Source organism: Cyprinus carpio, chromosome A18 (genome assembly GCF_018340385.1).
Source record: "Cyprinus carpio isolate SPL01 chromosome A18, ASM1834038v1, whole genome shotgun sequence".
NCBI classification, from domain to species: Eukaryota; Metazoa; Chordata; class Actinopteri; order Cypriniformes; family Cyprinidae; genus Cyprinus; species Cyprinus carpio.
The window spans coordinates 5,616,236-5,637,040 of NC_056589.1; the positions used below are offsets into that span (position 1 = coordinate 5,616,236).

The 20,805-nt window shown below is 37.9% G+C and overlaps 1 protein-coding gene across 4 annotated transcripts in view; it reads right to left on the reverse strand.

Annotated features, from left to right (window-relative positions):
• Nucleotides 1–20,805, reverse strand: part of LOC109084089 (LARGE xylosyl- and glucuronyltransferase 2-like) — a 105,611-nt gene that overhangs the window by 59,794 nt on the left and 25,012 nt on the right. The window contains exons 1-2 of one of the 4 annotated variants that reach the window (XM_042774861.1): nucleotides 3,821–4,119; nucleotides 3,523–3,690 (exon numbers count right to left, since the gene is read on the reverse strand). The exons of 1 other annotated variant lie outside the window; for it this stretch is intronic. The gene's annotated coding sequence lies outside the window, so the exon portion shown is untranslated. Of the gene's footprint in view, nucleotides 1–3,522; nucleotides 4,120–20,805 lie in introns of those variants that run through there. 2 more of the 4 variants (XM_042774862.1, XM_042774860.1) reach the window with 2 other exon arrangements.

Below are 20,805 nucleotides of genomic sequence, written 5' to 3' on the forward strand. Positions count from 1 at the left end.
GTCTGTCTGTCTCTGTCTATGCATACATCTTTCTACCTGTCCATCCATCCATCCATCCATCCATCTATCCATCCATTTTTTCTTTGTTTATGTATTCATTTCTTTCTTTCTTTCTTTCTTTCTGTCTGTTGTTGATCCATCCATCCATCAATCATTTTAGTTTGAGGTATTTTGCAGTTTGGGTTTTTTTTTCAACCCCAGTTTTAACTATTTGGTTACATCCTTGCATCCACCAATCAATTTGCCCATATTTATGTGAAGCACACTGAATTTATGACATTAACTGACAGTGACAAAGGGAGAAAGATGTAGGAAGAACAGATGAATTACCAGAGAAGGATGAAAAGAAGCTATTTGAATGCAGGTGAATGATGGAGAAAGATGTTGTAAGGATTGTTTTTGGGTTCGATATTGTTGTTTTTATATGAGAAATGTTCCCTTTTGGTGCAATCAAGGACCTGTTTCATTTCTTTAAACGATGCTATTGATACTACAAAGGACAAGGTGATAAAGGATCACTGTCTTTCTCTCAAGAAAGGCCATCTGTCAGACCTTGTGCATGTGTATGTGTGTGTGGTTCAGAAGGATAAAGAGTGGGCATCTAATCATCCTAAGCCAAACTTCAGCCATGTGTGTGTACACAGTTGGTGACCACCATCACAATCACAAACAGAGCCCATTCACAACCAGAGGTGACGATAACTTCAGAGACATAAGAATGAGTGATGAGACTGTGCTTAGTACTGCCAGTATACTGCTCACTGTCGTTCCTACAGGCAATAAAATGAGTGTAAATGTCCTGCAAAACCAGCAGAAATGTGTCAGCACTATTACAGGAAGAGTAAAGCTTTGGCTCGGCTCAGAGGAAGCCTTTAAAACTACTTTACATTCTCCTGCTCATATATCATGAAGCGTTGCTCAGAAGTGACCTCAGAAAATGAGTAGCAATGGCTTAAGACATGGATATATACAATGACTGAGAAACTGATGAGCTTTGACATGTAGCATTAACTTTATGAGATGCGAAATGAGGACTAGACAATATGATATTATGTTTGGATTATCTTATCACCAAATTAATATTTTGCATTGATGTAACATTTACTTTACTGTACTCTACTCCAAGGGTTGCCAAAAACTTTTCATGCTGAGGATCCTCAAATATGATGATCTTTTTGTGAGGACACCCTTTCTAAATATAATGACATTTGCATATTTTCATTTATTAGACCCATTTATAGAATTATGAAATTATAAAGATAGATAACGTTCATATTGTCACTGTACTAAAATATAAAATATAATGAAATACAATGACAGCTACATATTTTAATGTATAAGACTCATTTATATAAGAAAAAATAAGCATGAATTTATAAAGGCAGGTTGTTTATAACTTTCATATTGTCACTGAACTAAAGCCAAAGCCAATTAATTAAATATTTAACGTGTATTGAATTTTCTACCCATTAAGTAATGTAACATGTGTAAAGATGTATTTTAAGTAAATAAGCATACTGAGGCCAGCCCTAAAATATATATTTTGTAAAATCTTTTCATTTCATTTCTTTTTAAAACTTTCAATATTTGTTTATTGAGATATTTTAATTTTTTGTATATTAAGTATTTTTCTCTATCTACTACATTTTAAATCAAAATTAATCAGGGTTAATATAATTAAATAAAACTAAAACTAAAAAGACTGAATTAAAAAAAACTAATAAAAAACTATATACGTATGCTTTAAAAAATACTAAAAATGACAAAAACAAAATTATTATAACTTAAAATGAAAATGGAAAATAAAAAATAAAAATGTAATTATCAAAAGCTATAATAATAGTTCAATGCTAATACAATAACACAGAATTGCATTTCCTAGTGAAACAGGAATCGAGCTAGACCAAATATGAATTAATTAAAACAATGACTAACTATGCATTTGACTATTGGTTAACATTATCCAGTTCACATGGTTCAAATGACATCAGCAGAAAAGCTAATAATTTCTTTTTGAAGAAAAATTACAAAGATAAACCATGTTTTCCTTTGGAATCATGTGCCACAGATGAATCTTTCACAATAAGAGCGTTATTAAGAAAGTAAATTGGGTCTATTTTGATTTCATATTCACTGTAATTGCAGCGATTTTGTGGAGCACTAAAAATTCTAATCTCATTGTACCTGCACAACTACAATAAAGACCTTAAAGTTCAAACAGAAATACATGCTGGCTGACTCCCACAAGCTTATTGTCACTGACAAAAAGAGAAGAAACACACCCATTGCACACACAAACACACACAATTTCTCACGATCTCTCCCCTGAGCGTGCACACACACACACACACACACACACACACACACACACACACACACATGAACCCCTCCCTGAGTGTATAAACTCACACACACTGATTGAAGATCGCTCAGTTTGTGTGAAGTGAAACAAGGCTGGTGCTCTGTAGAGTGCTGAGAGTGTGAGATTGCTAAACACTGATATACAGATGTGTGAGTGGAGAGAGAGATACTGAAGTGTGTTAAGAGAATCACAGCTGCTGGGAGGATCACAGGGAGTCCTACATTTTGTGCTTCAATGGAGAGAAATGTGGTTTAATTAGCATTAGCCTTTTCCGTATCCAGAGACCAGCCCATCACATGGCCGTACACAAACAAACACACACCTCACTCACAGAGTCATGGTTAAAAAGCAGTCATCCTCGGGCCACAAGTGCAGAAAGTTTTAATGTGACAACCAGCGGCTGCTGGCGTCAAGGTGAGTCAGTGTTTATGTGCAATTAAAGCATGTCATTTTAATAAATCTGTGTCAATGTGCTCACTACTATGGGAATACACAGATTAGGGATCACAAAATCAGCACCTAATTGTGAGAACATGAAGATTTATTTTAAACTTTTTTTCTTGAGAAATTATTTTATCTGCATAACAATTTGAGTGAGATCTTTAAATGGAAATTATAAGAATGTCAATTATTTTTACAATGTAAAACCTAATGATCATGTTCTACGGCATGATTTGAGATTATCTAAAGAAAAGCTTGAGCTTCAATAAAACCAAGGACATCTGACCATCTGTACAAAGAAGTTCACATGATGTCACAAATTTACTTAATTCAGTAGTGACCTAGAAATAGTGAAGAATCATAATGTTTCTTTGTTTTGAATGTTTCAAAACCCTAAAACTTTGTGTATTTCTAAACTCAGACTACTAAATACCTATATATCTATCATATACTACATACATATAATCATTTTATTGAATGCTTAACACAGAATAAATATGACAATACATGCATATAAATTTAGTGCTGACACGCACACGCACACACACACACATATATATATATATATAACACACACACACACACACACACACACACACATATACATATATATATATATATATATATATATATATATATATATATATATATATATATATATATATATAACATTATAATATATTTGATATAAAAAAAACATAATGTACAAAAGTTCTTACCCTTTTTCACCTTGTGACCGTTTTGTGCGGCAGGTTCAGCATTAAACGAAGTATAAGGCAATCCCAATATCCATCCCAATATCCATCTCAAAATTCCAGCTGAAGGGTTCTGGTTAGATCCACACAAGTGAGTGAATTTGAGAGACAGGTGTGCCCTCAATGTATGAACTGATGATTTCAGTGCATGATCACAAAGACACAGAGAGAGGAAGAGAGAAAGGCAGAGAAGACTGAAGGAACTCTCGAATGAAACCTCTCAAGTCTGATAGAATCGGTGTGTGACACAAATATCGCTCACTCTTTTAGAAACAGGGTGAAAGAAGACGCTCCGAAATCTTAGAGGAAGAGTCCCAGAAAGGTTGAAATGATATGTAGTCCATGCCTCAAAGGATCAGAGAGACTCCTAAAAGAGACAGACAAGGGACAGTGAGTCCTTACCCTGAGGCACTCCTAGAAGAAGAAACCAGTGCAGAGCAACCCTAAATCAGCTTTCTGTCTCTTGCATGGACACATTCGCTGTCCTCTTCCATCTTCCTCACATCTCAGGGCTTGCGAACAGTGTTAATCTCTCAGCGATGTGCTCTGATCTGCAGCTGAAATGTACAGAGCAAGTGAAGCACCTCCCCCACCTCCTCTAATCCGGCCCTCTCTGTGACAGCCCTTTTTTGCTGCAGCCAATCAGAATGAAGGCTCTGCCTCCATTCTCTGCCTCCACATTATACACTGGATACTCTATTACACTGGGCAGACTGATGCACAGAAAAACCCAAAGTCTGTATCCAAAAATCTACAGATGGGGATTTAGCAAAGACTCCGATGTTCAGTTATAATGTGTTGAAGTGAGTCATTTGTTTTTAATGAGAGTTGTTCATTTGAGTCACAAATGACATGAGTGACTGTTGGCTATGCAACAAAACTGAGCAAAATTGGAGGGGAAAATTACAAATGACTTTGTGTCTTATTTGATTCTCCAGGATAGAAATTTGGTAGTACTGTATGTTTTTGTTTTGCTTCTCAGATTTTTCTTTTATGAAAAAGACCCTACACTTTCTGAAAAAAAGGTACAAAAGCTTTCACTTGGGCAGTACCTTTTCAAAAGGTACAAACATGTACCATTTAGGTACTAATTTGTAATTTTCAAGTAGTAATATATAAATTTAACCCTCTGGAGTCTAAGGGTATTTTTGGGGCCTGGAGAAGTTTTGTCATGCCCTGGTAAATAAGAGTGACACGATATGGCAACTACCAGTGTAGCAGCTATATCCACCCCATAATAAAATGGACAGTGAAGTCAAGGAAGACCTCCTGCAATCAACCAACAGTAAAGGCACTTGGCAACCTCCAGCTGTCAGTGTGAACACACCTTTAAGTTCACACTTTTTACACGCATCTCGCTAAGTACAGTTAAGGAGCACAAGGAGTTCGTAGACATCAGAGGGTGACAGTGTTTTGACAAAATTTGTTTTCACAATTGGTTTTCACACTGTTAGTTATTTTCAGTGACAAAGCAACCAAAAGTCATTTAAGTTCAACAAGAGTTGGCAACTTAACAGCTGACACAACTGACAGCAACAGTTGTGGAAGCAACAAAGTTGAACGAAGTTCAACTTTATGCAAATACACAGCGATGTGATGGGGTGATTACCAATGCAGAAAGATGAGTGGCTCTAGTGCCTCATGATACAAATGGATAAAACATTCAAGCAAGAATGCCAACTAGTGACCAACAGTCACTACAGTTCAGTTGCTGTGAACGTATGGTCACACTTTTACTTGCATATGTCTCAGTACAGTTAGGAAGTTTCCTTATTCACAGCACTAATCCAAGGTGAGCAGTAGACATGGTAGGGTGACGGTGATTTCTATAAACCCTTTCACACTGAGATTTCGGATAATACACAAGAAATGTGTCCCGGCAATTTTTCCCGGATCGTTAGATTTTGGTTCATTCACACTGCCAGTGATTTCCTAGAATCTGTGCGTATGTTCACACACAACCCGTAAAGGTCCCGTAATGACACGTGACATCAGGATGTGACATGTAATGTACGAGTCAAAAACACTAGGCACCTTAACTTTCACTTAAGCTGGCGAACGATCTCAGCTTCAGTGAGGATAGTGAGGAGCTAACTGATCTCTGCTTCATTACAGTTTGCACATATTTTTTCATTGCGAACATTGATCTGCCTTCAAAACACCTGGTAAAAGAGTTGCACGATAACGTGCGTCATCACTACGACACAGAGCTCATTCTGGGACTAAACCCGACAATGTTACTAGGTCCCCAAAATGGGATAGATTCCGGAATCAATCCCGGGACGTGTTTGCGTTCACACAGAAGGAGATCCAGCAATTTTCCGGCAATTTTCTGGGACCAATGTGCAGTGTGAAAGGGGCTTATGTGTAGCACAAATTGTCCAGTGTGGCTGTTCACATTGACAGGGATTTGTAGTAATGAAGCAACAGAAAGCAATTTACTTTTAACAAGAGTTGCTGATTTAAGATGACAATTGATGGCAACAGTTGGCAATGCAAGAAAGTTGAACGAAGTTGTGATGCAGCAACTACCAATGCAGAAAGTCAAGCAGAACTTTTGCTTCATGATACAAATGGATACAACAATAGAGCAAGAATGCCTACTACTGCAGCGACTAAAAGTCAGCAACCTCCAGAAAATTCAGGCACTGCCATTGTTAACATATGGTCATAATACAATGTTTTATTTGCATGTCTTAGTACATTTAAGAATTTTCCTTATCTTCAGCACTATTTCAAGGTGAAAGATAGACTTGGGAAGGTGACGGTGATTTATATGTGTGACATTTTTACAATGGCTGTTCACACTGACATTGATTTGCTGTGACAAAGCAAGCGAATGGCATTTGAATTCAACAAGAGTTGGCAATTTAAGAGGATGACTGATGGCAACAGCTGGCGATGCAACGAAGTTGAACAAAGTTCAAATTTATATAAATGTGCACAGAGTCAGCACCAGACCATACTAACTTTTGATTCACAGAAAAAATTACACAGTCCTTAAGGACCATGAATTATTATGAATTCTCAAGTACCTAGCATTAGTCAGTAAGAAAGATTAGTGGATTCAGGTACATGATATTTAAAACAGAACATTTTAATAAAACTGCTACAGCAGTGGGGAAGATGAACATGCATGCGTTATTTTAACTTGTGTTATTTTAATGTGTGTTATTTTGATGTTTTGGTTTTTGATCTAAAAAATCTAAAACTTACACAGACATTGATGTGGAAATGTCTGCATTAAATTATTTCAGTGGGCTTAAACAGATATCCCTTCAGATATCCCATCAGATTTATTTCACAAACAACTGACAGTTGTGACCTAAATATGATTCACAGTTACAAAAATTAATCCTAAAATTCGACATTAGCAACTTACTTTTTGCGGCATTAGTCAAATGTGCACTCAGGGTGAGCGGATCATTTGAATCAGTGAGTTGTTGACTCGAGAACAGCTGCAATCAGATCAGTCCAATTCACGGATGAATCGTTTCGTGCGATTTGCGAACCGATTTAACAGGTTCATTGAAAAGAATCAGTTCATTCAAGAATCGGACACCCCTTTTGCGTCTCAGGGCATGAGATTATTTCTTCACTTCAAAATAAGGGGTAATGATATGTTTTATGAAATGTAGTAGAGTAAAAAGTATGATCTTACACTTTGGAATGTAGTGAAGTAAAAGTTACTCAAAATAAAACTACTCCAGTAAAATACAGATACTTGAAAAATGTACAGTAACGAAGTAAAAATATTTTGTTACTGTCCACCACTGTATATGTGTGACACCAAAGTGTTTTCTCAATAGGCGTTCACACTGATAGCGATATGCTGTGATAAAGCAACAAGAAGTCATTTACGTTCATGTTTGCAAGAGTTGGCATAAGATGACATGACTGACAGCAACAGTTAGCGATGGAACCGAGTTGAATGAAGTTCAACTTTATGCAAATGTACAATTATGTTATGTGATGACTACTAATGCAGAACGCTGAGCGGAACGAGTGCCTCAAGATACAAATGGATACAGCAGTCGAGCAAGAACACCTACACCTATACGACCTCCAGACATTTAGTCAATGTAATTTCAGAACACTTGGTCACACTTTCAACTGCATATGTTTCAGTTAATCTAGGAAGTTTCCTTATCCACATCACTAATCCAAGGTGAGCAGTAGACATGGGAGGGTGATGGTGATATCTTGCCCATATGGGCCTGTCAGCACTGCATCTGGAGGAAAGGAACTTGGCAGTGCTTTTGAGTGTGCATGTGTATGCACGCATGCTTGGAGCATCAGGAAATTAAAAACAGTTCTTCCCAGAGTCCAGTCAGGGGTCAGAGGTCATCCCCTCTCTGCAGTCTGTTGCCCAAGTCCTCTCCACAGTTCTGCCTACTCTTTTTCACCCAGCAGACAGAAGGCATTATTTTCAGCCGGGTGACCACAGACGTGCACCATCACACCAAAGCACTTCATGCTCCAGAAATCACGGAGTTGCACAAGTGCACCACGAGCTCTGGTAAAACGCAGAGTGCACAGCCCCCCATGAAGCACCTGCCTCACACATGCAGGGAGCTCTCGCAGAGTCGTGAAAGTGGTCAGTTTGTTGACAGCTGTTTGCCGAGACGGGAGGTATTGATTATCTCTTCAGGGTGGTGTGAGGTTGTCTGAGTCTCTCTCAGGACTTTCCACCTCCATCCTTCTTTATTCCATCTCTCTCTCTTTGTTCCTTACAGGACAAAGCCAACGCCTCTGGGGAAGATGCCTGCCAATGTCCAGACAAGTGCTGAATATTTGATGCGTCCCCAGTGGCATCGGGAGTCTGTTAATGGCTGTCTTTAACATACGACCCCCTAGATCAAAGGCTTGACACTCTCTGTGGACATATCCTATCAATAATGTACCACTGCAGACCAAAATTAACACACACACAGACACAAATTAGAATCGAAAATTGAATGACAGACTAGATCTTTGGGGTTAGATATTCAGTGTCATATCATTGTCAGCTTTTTTACATTTACTCTGGACTACCAGCAAAAATGTCATGTACATTTTGCAACTTATTCTACAAGTTATCAATATTTCATTCCACCCATCCCAACATCAGTCACTCACTCCTACGGCAATTTAGTGTCTCTAATTGGTGCACATCTTTGGATTGTGAGGGGAACTGGAGCACCCAGAGGAATCCTGCCACAAACCAGAGACTTTATTACTGTGAGGCACTAGTAATACATACTGAGCCACCATGGCACCAAATATTTATTGTCCTATTTGGTAGATACCTATGTATTAAGCAGTATAATTAACATTAAGATGGTCATTCTCAAAAAATAAACCCCTACAGGCTAATACAAGACCCCTCCGATAATGATGGCCAACTGTAAGGGCTGTGCAGGTTGTTGTTCCGAGTGCATACTGTCAGATAATGACCTGTGTGTAAACAGGGACTGGATGGCGGATCAGTCCAACAAACAGGAATGAAAGTTTGAACAACTGAAGTAAAAGAGATGCTAATGCCGCTTCCCTCGAGTACTTCCGTGATGCGAGAGAGAGAGAGAGAAAAGTTTTGCAGAGAGAGAGAGCTAACACACTAGATGCACCCAGTCACATGGCTACACTTTGACATAAATGCAACTTGAATCATCTGAACACATGAGCAGCCAGCAGACCCCAACAAACAGCAATGACTCATGCCCACACGTCTGATTTCAGGCGAAACTTTCCATCTCCATTTCTCTCTCCAGTAAGTCCATGTATGTGTGTGCGCATTTGCAGTTTCATGCTCCCATTACCACCAACTGTGTTTTACTTTCACAGACCCGAAATACTTTTCATAAGACTCAAAATATGGGAAACATCGAACGGTACATCACACTGCCAGCTCAGTGGGATTCAGCCGCATGACATGGTTGTTTAACCCTGAACTCCGTCAAATTCCATTTAATGAGGCCAGCAGGACTGGGGCATGAGCTGGGCCAGGAGGGGTCTTAAAAAGCCCTGCAATGCAGTGGAGAAAAGACTGGATAGACAAGGACATCTAACTACCCAAGTGTTCAATTAGCATAGTGTAAGCGGTCCACACCCGAAGCGCAGAGTGGGATCCAACCTACTTTGCAAACAAGTTTGCAAGCTTGCCAAGGGAGCATGCACCACCCTGAGCTGCCATCTTAGTGCATACTTTACATTAGTGAGAAGTTTGATACATCATTTGTGTGATAAAATTTTTAAACCTCTTAAAATCCTCAGTGCATCATCCAGCGTCTACTGTCCTCTCGAACATTGGCACACGCACATCCACTGCTTTAATTAAGCATTTCATTTCAGCATAATGCCATCTCAGTAGTTTTAACATTGAAAGCCCCGAGGATTTGGCAGAAGAATAGAAGTTTGGTGAAGTGAGTTGAAGACTGGGGAAGCTTCTTGGCACGTTTAGATGCCGAGAGGTGCGTGTTGTTTTCTCGGCGTAGGCGGACGGGTAGAGGAGTATCGGAGTTGTAGAATGTCATGGCAGATGGAGGCAGATGGCCATTCATATTCCTGTATCTCATTACAGCTTCTCTGAGTTTCATATGATCAGTAAAAAACTCCCTAACAGATGCGTTAGACCTTCAGTGCGGGGCCTGTTCAGTCAGGGGATAGCTTTTACTGGCCAAGAGGGCCATTTAACACAGACTCAGATATTATAGATGTATCTGACTTGCAAATATGAGATGGTAAATGGTGCACAAATTTGACTGCTAATATGTCTTTACTTTAGACTAAAATGCACATGTTAGGGTTCCCACGGTCATGGGATACCAGAAAAACATTTTAAAAAAAAAATTCAAAAAAATCAACCCTCGAAATTAATACAATTTAAAGAAAATACTATTGTTTTCTAGTTTTTAGATTAAATACATTTAATCGTCCAGATGTTTTTATGTCTGCCATTTTACTGTCTGGGTTGTGAGTGAATGATACTTTTGAGTCAGTTCTATTCATTGAAATTGTTGAACTGATTCATAAATTGATGTGAATGAATCTAAGATTGATCTAAAAGGTGAAAATGAATAAAATCTTACATCATAGAAAAATTCTATATTTTGTAGTTATGCTCATCTTGATAAATAATTAACTGGATAGATATTGCTTTATTGTGCAGTGCAGAATAAAGCATCTTTGAAAGCCATTGTGATTTCAATATAATAAGTCCAAATGATTCTATAGGTCCTAGAATTTCATTGGTCAAAATGTATGGGAAGCCACTGCATGAATGCATGAGTGGAACTATGAAGGAATTGATTTCAGCAGCTCAAAGAGATGTTTAGATGCAATGTGATGAAACCCGACAGTCATGATGAACATATTTCCAGAGTCCAGTTGTGGTTTTATAATCATTCAACCATGGAATACTTGGAATCACCTTTCCAACTCAAAGGCCATCTCCTCTGTCATTACTGCAGATACCACAATAAAACTACACACTAACTTTCCTTTCAATAAAATGAGAGATTACTATGAATGGATGGCACGTCCACACTGACCACGGACGTGTAGCCGATATTTCTGCTGGCAAAAAAAATGCTTTAGCAAATAGAATAAGAGTTTATATTGGCAAGCTGTCATCACAACATGAAAGACGTTCCCAAGAAAAAGACATTTTTTGGCCTGCCACAATCCTTCCACTCCATCATGCCAAACTCTCACTATTAAGTCTTCTGTCCAGTGCTATGTGCAAAACAATCTGTTGTCCTGGCATCTTTGACAAATAGAGGATTCAGAGAGCTCCAGGAGAAATAGTGAGAACCTAAGAGAGCAATCCCCTTGATTTTCATCTAAGTGATTTTTGAGAACTGTAGTTGGAAATTTGGAGTTATTGTGCAGTGTTGCTGGCAAATGTTAGGGTATGTATATTGAATAGTTCACTGCTGTTCACTGTTTCAAAATTCCTAGCTGGCTGGTCTGACTGGTTTAAGGTGGTCTCCCAGCATGGCCAAGCTGGTGTTTAGCTGGGAGTCTAGCTTAACTCCAGCTGAAAAGTGCCTAAAACCACTCTAAAACCAATGTAGACTGATGAAAGGTGGTTTATTCAGCAGGCTTTAACTCCTAATTTCTGGCCAACATCTATTTTTTAAGTCAGATTTAAACTACACTGCTGAAAATAAAAACAGGTCTTATCTGGTTTAGTTGGTCTCCCAGCCTGGTATTTAGCTGATATTGCTGTTTGGCCAGCTGATTTCCTAGGTTGACCAGTGCCCAGAACCCCTTTAAAGCCAGTAATCTATACCAGCAAAAGCAGTTTAGATGGTTTAAGCTTTTTGTAGCTAAGCAATGAGGAATTTTTTTTTTTTTTCAATTAAATCTGATCAGCATTGGCTTTAACAGTGAGGTATCTGACTGCTAATACTCAAGAGTGGACTTTAGCAAAGGTCCTAAATTCTGTTGTTGGAGGCAGAAAGTAATTGGACTCTAAGCTGGCCTCTCAAATAAATCAAGGCTTTACAGCCAGTTTCAGGCCCTCAATTTAGTACACACATCTTTCATTCACACACACACACACACACACACTTAAAGGAATCTGCAGCAAGATACACTCACAATAGGATTCTGGAAAAGCGCAGTGGGTGGTGTTTGTTCTCACAGAAGTGTCGGTTTTACTTGGTAGTGAGCTGTTTACAGATTTAAAGCAGGAAGTTGAAAGCGTGTCCTGCTGTGCAGATCGACAAAAAGCAAAGATTTACACACATGCACATTCAGAGGCGCACATACACTGAGGTAAGGTGAATGATGCTTGCTTTATCTCTTAATTGTCTAAAACAGTTCATGCACTGTGCGCACCACTTGATATGGCCCATGTTGCAGGTTAACTGATGCTGTGACATAGTATTTTGGGAAATTGTATAAATAGTACTTCACCAATGTTATGTTACATTATGTTTCCCTTCTATATTATTAATGTAATGCATGGATAAATCATACATATTATAATTTGTTATATTTAACAAATAATCCAAAAGATCCCCTCACCCAACAACCATGTCTGTGAATGACCCCCATGCCAGTGGTTACCATGGTAGCCAGGACACCTACAACCTAATGGCATGCATAGAGAGATTCTCTGTCTTAATTCCCTACTGAAACAGACTCATAAGACCCATAGAAAAGGACCTTTTCCCATGTATTCAGTTTTTTATGCATGAATATGCATATCCCCAGGTCGTATTCAGTTTTTTATGCATGAATATGCATATCCCCATTACTTGTCTTTTTTATTGTATATGGTTTTATGCATGCATTACGATATGGTATCTACGAATTCATATTTTGATGATCTAAATGATAGTGTATATTATAGGTTGATATCTCTGCAAAATATTAGTATTATAAGAATCTTTAATAGTTTTTGCATCAACAACCAAACCAGTTACATAAGCAAAGCACCATGCTTGAAGACAAAGAGAAGCAAACTTTCCCTCTGAAAGTTTAAGTTACCACTGACTCACTGAGCCCCTGGAGGTGTGACTTCCACAGAAGTTAAAATCAAGTCAAGTCAATTTACCTTTATTTATATAGCGCTTTTAACAATACAGATTGTGTCTAAGCAACTTTACAGTATTAAATTGGAAAATAGTGTGTCAATAATGCAAAATGACAATAGTAAACACTCAATTTTCAGTTAAAGGCAATGTCAGGGGCACTGTTAGAGTGACCTTGCGCTCTTCTCTCTTCTTCGGCATTTTTACCCTCTTGTTTCTCGGACATTCAGTCCGACTGTGTTCCACGGGACCTCCCCTGCGCCAGCAGGACCTCAAAGTTGCAAGCCATGCTGCAACATTCCACCTGGGAGAAAAATCTCCTGACTACCACTGAGTCAGAATAATGTCTTCGGACTTTGTCACTCTTCAAACCCCGGAAGACTTCAAACCCTGCATTGGCATTTATAAGATATTTAAAAGTGAATGAAAGTGATGAAGAGAGGAAAAACTCGAGAAAAAACGAACCCAAGCTAGGTGATACTGCTAATACCGGTTTTGTCACATGTCGATTAAATTACTAAATTACTAAAAGTTATCTGAAAGTGAGGGAACATCCCGGATGAGATCATCAGGTGAAAGGTCATCATGTGGATCATTTAATTTACAGCTAAATATTATTCATTAATCTTACTAAGTAATAGTGGGCAGGCCTTCTCAAAATTCTCATTTAATTACAAAAAAATAAACATAAATAAATAAATGAAAATGGGCACTTTGGGCCTTTTGTCATATTGCCAAATAGTTAAAAGCAGACCTATACCCTGGAAGTTAGAGATTTACAATAGAGTAATTTAGATTAACATCAACTGTTGGTTCCTGTTCGCCCCTCTGCACAAGTCTGACTCATTTCATGTCACTCAAAATGTCTCTCACTCTTCCTTTCCGTTCCATCTTAGTCTTCCCCTCAGTTCCTGTTTATCTTTCTCCCCGCTTTAATAGCTGTCTCTGCTCTCTTCATTTGTCTCTCTCTAATGGCTTTCTTGTTGGTGCTCTTGCATCGTCTCTATAGTTCAGCCAGAACCGGAACAGCACTGCTGAATTTGGACCAAGGGCTGAGTCCTTTCCTGAAGTTCAAGAAGGATTATGAGCCCAGTTAATCAGAAACCTTTCCACTCTTAAAGCACAGTGTGTGTGCTTTACAAAGCATGCACTAATCTGCCACTTTCCTTTTGTGTTTTCTTCCTCTGATCAAGAACCCAATTACAGCTTTAAGAAAAAAGCAAACAAACAATCAGATCATCTCAGAACACACCATGCCGCCGTTTCTCCCCCTCGTAAATAAATCAAGCTCCAGCTTCATGAGACTCCTGATTAGCAATTAGCATGAGCTGGAGGGAAGCTGTCGATATCCAAGTGAAGTGAGACCGTATTGATAGCATTAGAGACTGCGATCCTTTAGAATACAACAAAAGCACTATTGCTCTTTCATTAAGTTGTGTATCTGCACCATTAAACAAGAGATTATTTATTCGGACTTTTTGATATGTAGGCTTTGAATGTTTTATATAACTTATTTTGCAAGCACCACGTTTTCGGTCAAATACCATTTTTATAACCAATATCTTTGCTGCTGACCACATTTGTGTTTCATTGCTGAAGTAAGAGTGTTGAACTTTCTTCTCCTGCGACCTATTCTTCTGCAATCCAAAATGGCAGCAAAGCAGAAAGGTTTGTTTTAGCTGTGCCCTTTACTCATTTCTCTTTTGGTGTGAAAGTGCTTTTTGTATAAAAACACAAACAAGCAAGCACCACCCAAATGAGAAAAAGTAACTCAAAAGTAATGTAACTCATTACTTTCCATAAAAAGTAATGCAATCAGTAATTTTTTGGGAGTAACGTGATATTGCAATGCATTACTTTTAGAAGTAGCTTTCCCCAACACAGTTTAATAGAAGTTTATGTGAAGAAGTCAGCATCATTAAGTTTCCTACCTTTTGAGACAGCTTTCAATTCCCATAACGCCTTAAAGGACTCTCTACTAATGCTAAGTGAGACAAAATGCAACCAACACAACATATTTAATCTGCTCAATCTTGTTGTTAACAGAACTATGAAAATGCAAACAGTGGAACAAGATTCCCTCCCTGAGTGATGCCCAATCTATGCGCTGCCTGATATGTAATTATATGATTACCATGTTTCATAATGAACCTGATGAAAAAAAAACAAAACATGCATGGCAATCACAGAGGGTGCTTTCAATATCTGATTGCTCCTGCGTTCAGCCATTTTACTAGTGCTGGGTCCAACGAATAAATATGCAATTCTACTTATTGAAGATACCTAACCATTGTGTTTTTGTTTTTGTTTTTTTGTCCCCTGATTCTGGAACTGTCGTTACCCTAAAGAAAAATGTTAGTCAAAGAGTGTCCTTACAAATTCCCCATAGAAAAATAACTTTAATTGCAGAGTTAATGACTTGTTACCATAGTGGAAAACCAGAGAGAAAAACTCCATTGACATGGGATGGTTCAATACATTTGTCAATGCAATTAAACATACACAAGCAATTTCACACCTCAATGAATCTGTGCTTAAAATTCTATACTGTACTTGCACTGTGGAATATGTTTAGTAAACCCAGCAAAGCATACAGTAACAATATACTTGGCTATGCCAGGTAAACAAAGCTAAATCCCTTCACAGTTTTTCCTAGCTCACCTTACGAGGCAAAAACTTGTCAAATCAATGCATTGATGGTTAAATAGTTCCCATGGGAAAGAGAATGTAGTCAGTTTTTGAAACACCAGATGTAGATCAGAAAAGCAAAAACCAAGTAATACAATTCTCTAGAAATCCAAAAAATGTATTTTTTTAGAAGAGACAACAGATGGTCATAGCTCAGGCTATTTGGTTTAATGTAACCTCGGCCTCACCTTTCTGATAATCCAGTAACATCTCTGTTTAATAGCTTCACTCCATCAGTCGGCAGTAGCAGCAAACGCTCCATCAGCTGCTCACGCACATGCGGTGCCGTCCATCCAGCACCATCTTCATGTCTCCAGCCCCCAAACACTCAATTACCTTAATCCTCTTACTCACAAAATAATCTCCATCCTCCTTAACTTTGATGTCCCATGTCTGCATCTATGACTGCAGACTGTATTAGATATTTCTGCAGGCTTTTTGTAACGCTATGATTTGAATTCATGAAAAATATTCTGCATTCGTTCCAAACTTGATGTCATTTGTTTCTGTGAAACACAAAAGTAGAAAAGTTGAAGAAATTTTCCAAATGATACTTCATAGTCAATAGACCAGGGGTGTCAAACTCAATTCCTGGAGGGCCTGAGCCCTGCAGAGTTTAGATTCAACCCTAATTAAACACACCTGATACAACTAATCAAGTCCTTCAGGCTTATTTAAAAACTATGTGGTATGAGTGTTGGAGCAGGGTTGGAACAAAACTATGCAGGGTTCCGGTCCTCCAGGAATTGAGTTTGACACCCCTGCAATATACCTTCTGCCCAAAATAAATACTTTAAAAAGTCCAAACTTGTTCATTTAAAGCAAAATTGTAAATTAAAGTAGGGAAAGATTTCATAAAATGTATACATTAATTGTATTCTGAAGCACAGTATAAAAAAAAAAAAAAAGAGATATTTGAAAAAGAACTGATCAAAATTAGAGACTTTTTAGATACCTCAAAGCTATTTGTGTTAATCTGGCACCTGGTTCTAATTTCTTTAATTAAATGACAAATCTTGTTTAAATGTCAGCAGTCCTCTATTTTACTGAGTTTACAGCTGGTGGGCTGCTCTAAGGTGACTGAAACCCTACAACAGGAGGTTGTCCAGATGAAGGTCAAAGGGATGATCCTTTCAGCCACTGTAAGAGAAGCTGGTCATTCCAAATCTGTGATTTCTCAAATATTGCAAGTTTGCAATGACACTAATTCATTCAAGTCCCCCCCAGAAAGATTGGTTGACCATGGAAGATAAATGCACAAGAATACAGGATAATGCAGAGATTCTCAATGTGAAATCGGTTCAACACTACAGCTGGAATTGCTCGCCAGTTCAGTGTTGAAAAGGGTAAGGGTCTGTCTCTGCATGTTTTAGAGAAGTCGGACTGAAAGTGCTCTCTACAGTGATGAAGCCTCTCATCAGCAGAAAGAATCAAAAGGCTAGGCTCACTTTTGCTGAGGAGTATGTTGTGTGGAGAGAGGAGAACTGGTCCAAAGTTCTATTTAGTGATAAGAGCAAGTTTAATTTATTTGGGTCAGTTGGGAAACTTTATGTTTGGCGTTAAACAGGGGAAAGACTGAAGCCCAAGTGTGTAAAGAAGTTAGTGAAAAGTGGAGGAGTTTGTCATGGTTTGGGGGGTGTTTTCTACAGCAGGAGTTGGGCATCTTATACTGATACATGGAAGAGTGGATGCAAATGTTTATTAGAACCTCCTTCAGCAACATGCAGTTCCTTTCTTGCAAGCATATCCCAATTAGCCTGCAATTTTATTTATTTATTTATTTATTTATTTATTTATTTATAATTATTATTATTCCTTTTTTTTAACTTGACAGTCCAAAAACAGCTGCATAATGATAATGTATGCCACAGTAATATCTGCAAAGGTGACATTCATCCAAAGAACAAAAGTTTAAGATTCGGGGGCGGGGGGGAGGGGGGGGGTATGGGACAAAAGAAAGGCAGCTGAGTTTTATCAGCGGAGTGCAAAGGGAATCTGCATTCTCCCTCTCTCTCTCAACCTCCCTTACTTTATCCTTTCTGTCCTTCCTTCTGCTCCTGTTCCGATTCATGGCACTCATAAATCCTCTTCCTCTTCGGAAGCACCTTATCAAACTGACTCTCTTCACTATGACATTAATTAACCCTGCTTAATTAATGCCTTTGTTAGGAAGCCAAGAATTTGACCCAGTCTTTCACAAAGCTCCAGTCCAAAACAGAGAATATCAGCCGACATTTGACCAGTTCTCAGAAGAGCCGTGTTTATCTGCTAGTAGATTTGATGCTTTACAACACCTTTCAAAGCTACTGTATTAAAGTCAGTAACATTTATGTTCTTCACCCGAGGGATGAAGACCTTCCTGTATCACTTTGGCAAGTTACATCCGAACAGCAGCATCCTCCAGCAGGGATGCTCGCAGAAAAATGACTAATGATTTTTAATTGTCTGTTTTGCTAACTGATAATTCAGTGAGTGATTTTTAAATGGCCTACTTGCTTGCCAATTTCAGAGGGAACGATTTCTTGCTGCTTGACTGCTCAGAAGTATATCAGAGGAATAAAAGTGAACAATACTTCAGAAACCTGCCTCAGCTGGGTCTGAGGGGTCACTCACTTGAGACTGAAAACTACTGCAGAAAAGCATTCAAGGTCATAGACCGAAGCACGTATCCACCGCCAGCTCCTCACGGGAAAATACCTCCAGTTCACCCTTACATTCACCCTTTATAAACTCTTTCAGTTGCTGAAGGATTTTACAATCACTCAAGTGTCCTCTGAGACTGATTTTCATTAAAATGATTGTTTGTAATTTCGACTGTGCAATTTGTCAAAGGGACTAGGTGGAGATTTACACTGGCACAATAGTACCAATTAATACCGAATACTGACAACTACTAATTAAGCATCTATCAGAAGTGAGAAAAATGCTTATTTTGATAAACAAGCGTTTTTCATTGCCAGTTAAATGTCACAGTTTAAAGACCCCATGACAATAAAAATTTCAATGCATGTTAACTTTGAAGTCATCTGTATATGCCAGTGAACTCCGAAACCATGATAAAATAACCATTTAACGTTATTAAATGTATATTAAAGTCCATCTCATGCAGCAGAACAGACCAAAAACGGATGATCTACAAATGTTTGCTCTGAAAAAGGCTCTAAAGACTGAAAACATCAACTCCCCTTAAATTATTATACTACCTGTTTCAAATGATCAATAACAATTAGCCAATTGTCTCAATGGAAGTTGATAGGTTGGCACATACATGAAATCAGCCATCTTTGTTTATATGCTAATCAACTGAGCTGGAAATGCCATGTAACTAATTACTCAAGAGCAGAAAAATTATAACAAAATGTCTGATCGTTAATGGCCCTTTAATATGCCTTACCTCAACTTTTCGTTTTAATAGGATACACTTTTGAAGAAGAACTGTGCATAATTGTATTGAATGTGTGCTTGATATTTCAAATATTGAAAGAATATTTTAAACAATTGTACTTGCAGGAATAAAAGGCCACTTATGTTTTCATTTATGACTATGTTTTATATTAAAGAACTCTTTAAAAACTGTACTTTGTAATTATGTCCAATTAAAGGTTTTACTTTAAAGTACATTTTAAATAATTTTTGGTTTCTTTTCTTAATCTATTGTCATGTTTTAAAGTACAGTTATTTTGATGTGTTGAATAATATACTAAAGCACATGAAAAGTACTTGATTTTAATTTTAAATGTAGCATGTAATTTTATATTACATTTAAAGTTAACATATTTAAAATGTACTAAATGACACGCTCATTATAACAAATGTTTAATTACAAATTTATAATACATGACAGTTTCAAAGTTTCAAAAGAAATGATCCTAAGGTATAAGTTTACATTTCCAATAAATGCTTGAATAGAATAGAATTATGAAATTACATATCAAGATGTACTTAAGTGGTTCAAAAAAGCACTTTTAAATTCAAGTGCTTCTATTATAAATGTATACTATAATACATTTTCATTTAACTGTATAGCTCCTTTCACACTGCACGTTGGTCCCAGAAAATTGCCGGAAAATTGCCGGATGGCCTTCTGTGTGAACGCAAACACGTCCCGGGATTGATTCTGGGATCGATCCCGGGTTGGGGACCTTGTTACATTGCCGCGTTCAGTCCCGGAACGAGCTCTGTTTGAACAAAAGCCAGAACCAATGCTGTAAAGGGTGTCGTAGTGATAACGCACGTTATCGTGCGACTCTTTTACCAGGTGTTTTGAAGGCAGATCTAGGTTCGCAACAAAAAAATATGTGCAAACTGTAATGAAGCAGAGATCAGGTAGCTCCTCACTATCCTCGCTGAAGCTGAGATCATTCGGCAGCTTTAGTGAAAGTAAACGTGCCTAGCATTTTCGACTCGTACATTACACGTCACATCCTGATGTCACGTGTCATTACGGGACCTTTACGGGTTGTGTGTGAATGCACGCACATATTTCGGGAAATCACTGGCAGTGTGAAAGGGGCAAAATCTAGTGACCCAGGAACAATTGCCGGGATACATTACCCATGTATTTTCCAGAATCGCAGTGTGAAAGGGGCTTATGTAACATGAAAATAACAAAAACTACATTCAGTTCTTTTAAAGTATAGTATTTCTATAATGAGTTTTAGTTTTTTTAAAGTATGCTAAAATGTACTTATTTTTCATAAAGTTATACATTACAAAGGGGGGAAAAAATTAATTGGTAAACCATTTCATGGGGTCTTTAACACTATGGGAAAGGGAAAGTATTTATAAATCATAAATCTTTCTTTGTCAGATTGGTAAACACAAATAAATACATACTACTAAGTCTGAACTTAAAATTACAATCTTACAATTTGGGAAAACAAGTATATAATTTGAAGAAGAGAACCTTTGCTTTTTTTTTTTTTTGCTTTTTTTTTTTAATAGAGGTATTGCTGTCTGTATAATCATCCTCCCTCTGCAGAAGAAGCCACAAGCTGAAAATATAGTTGTGAGGAGACACTTTTCAAAAGGAATACAA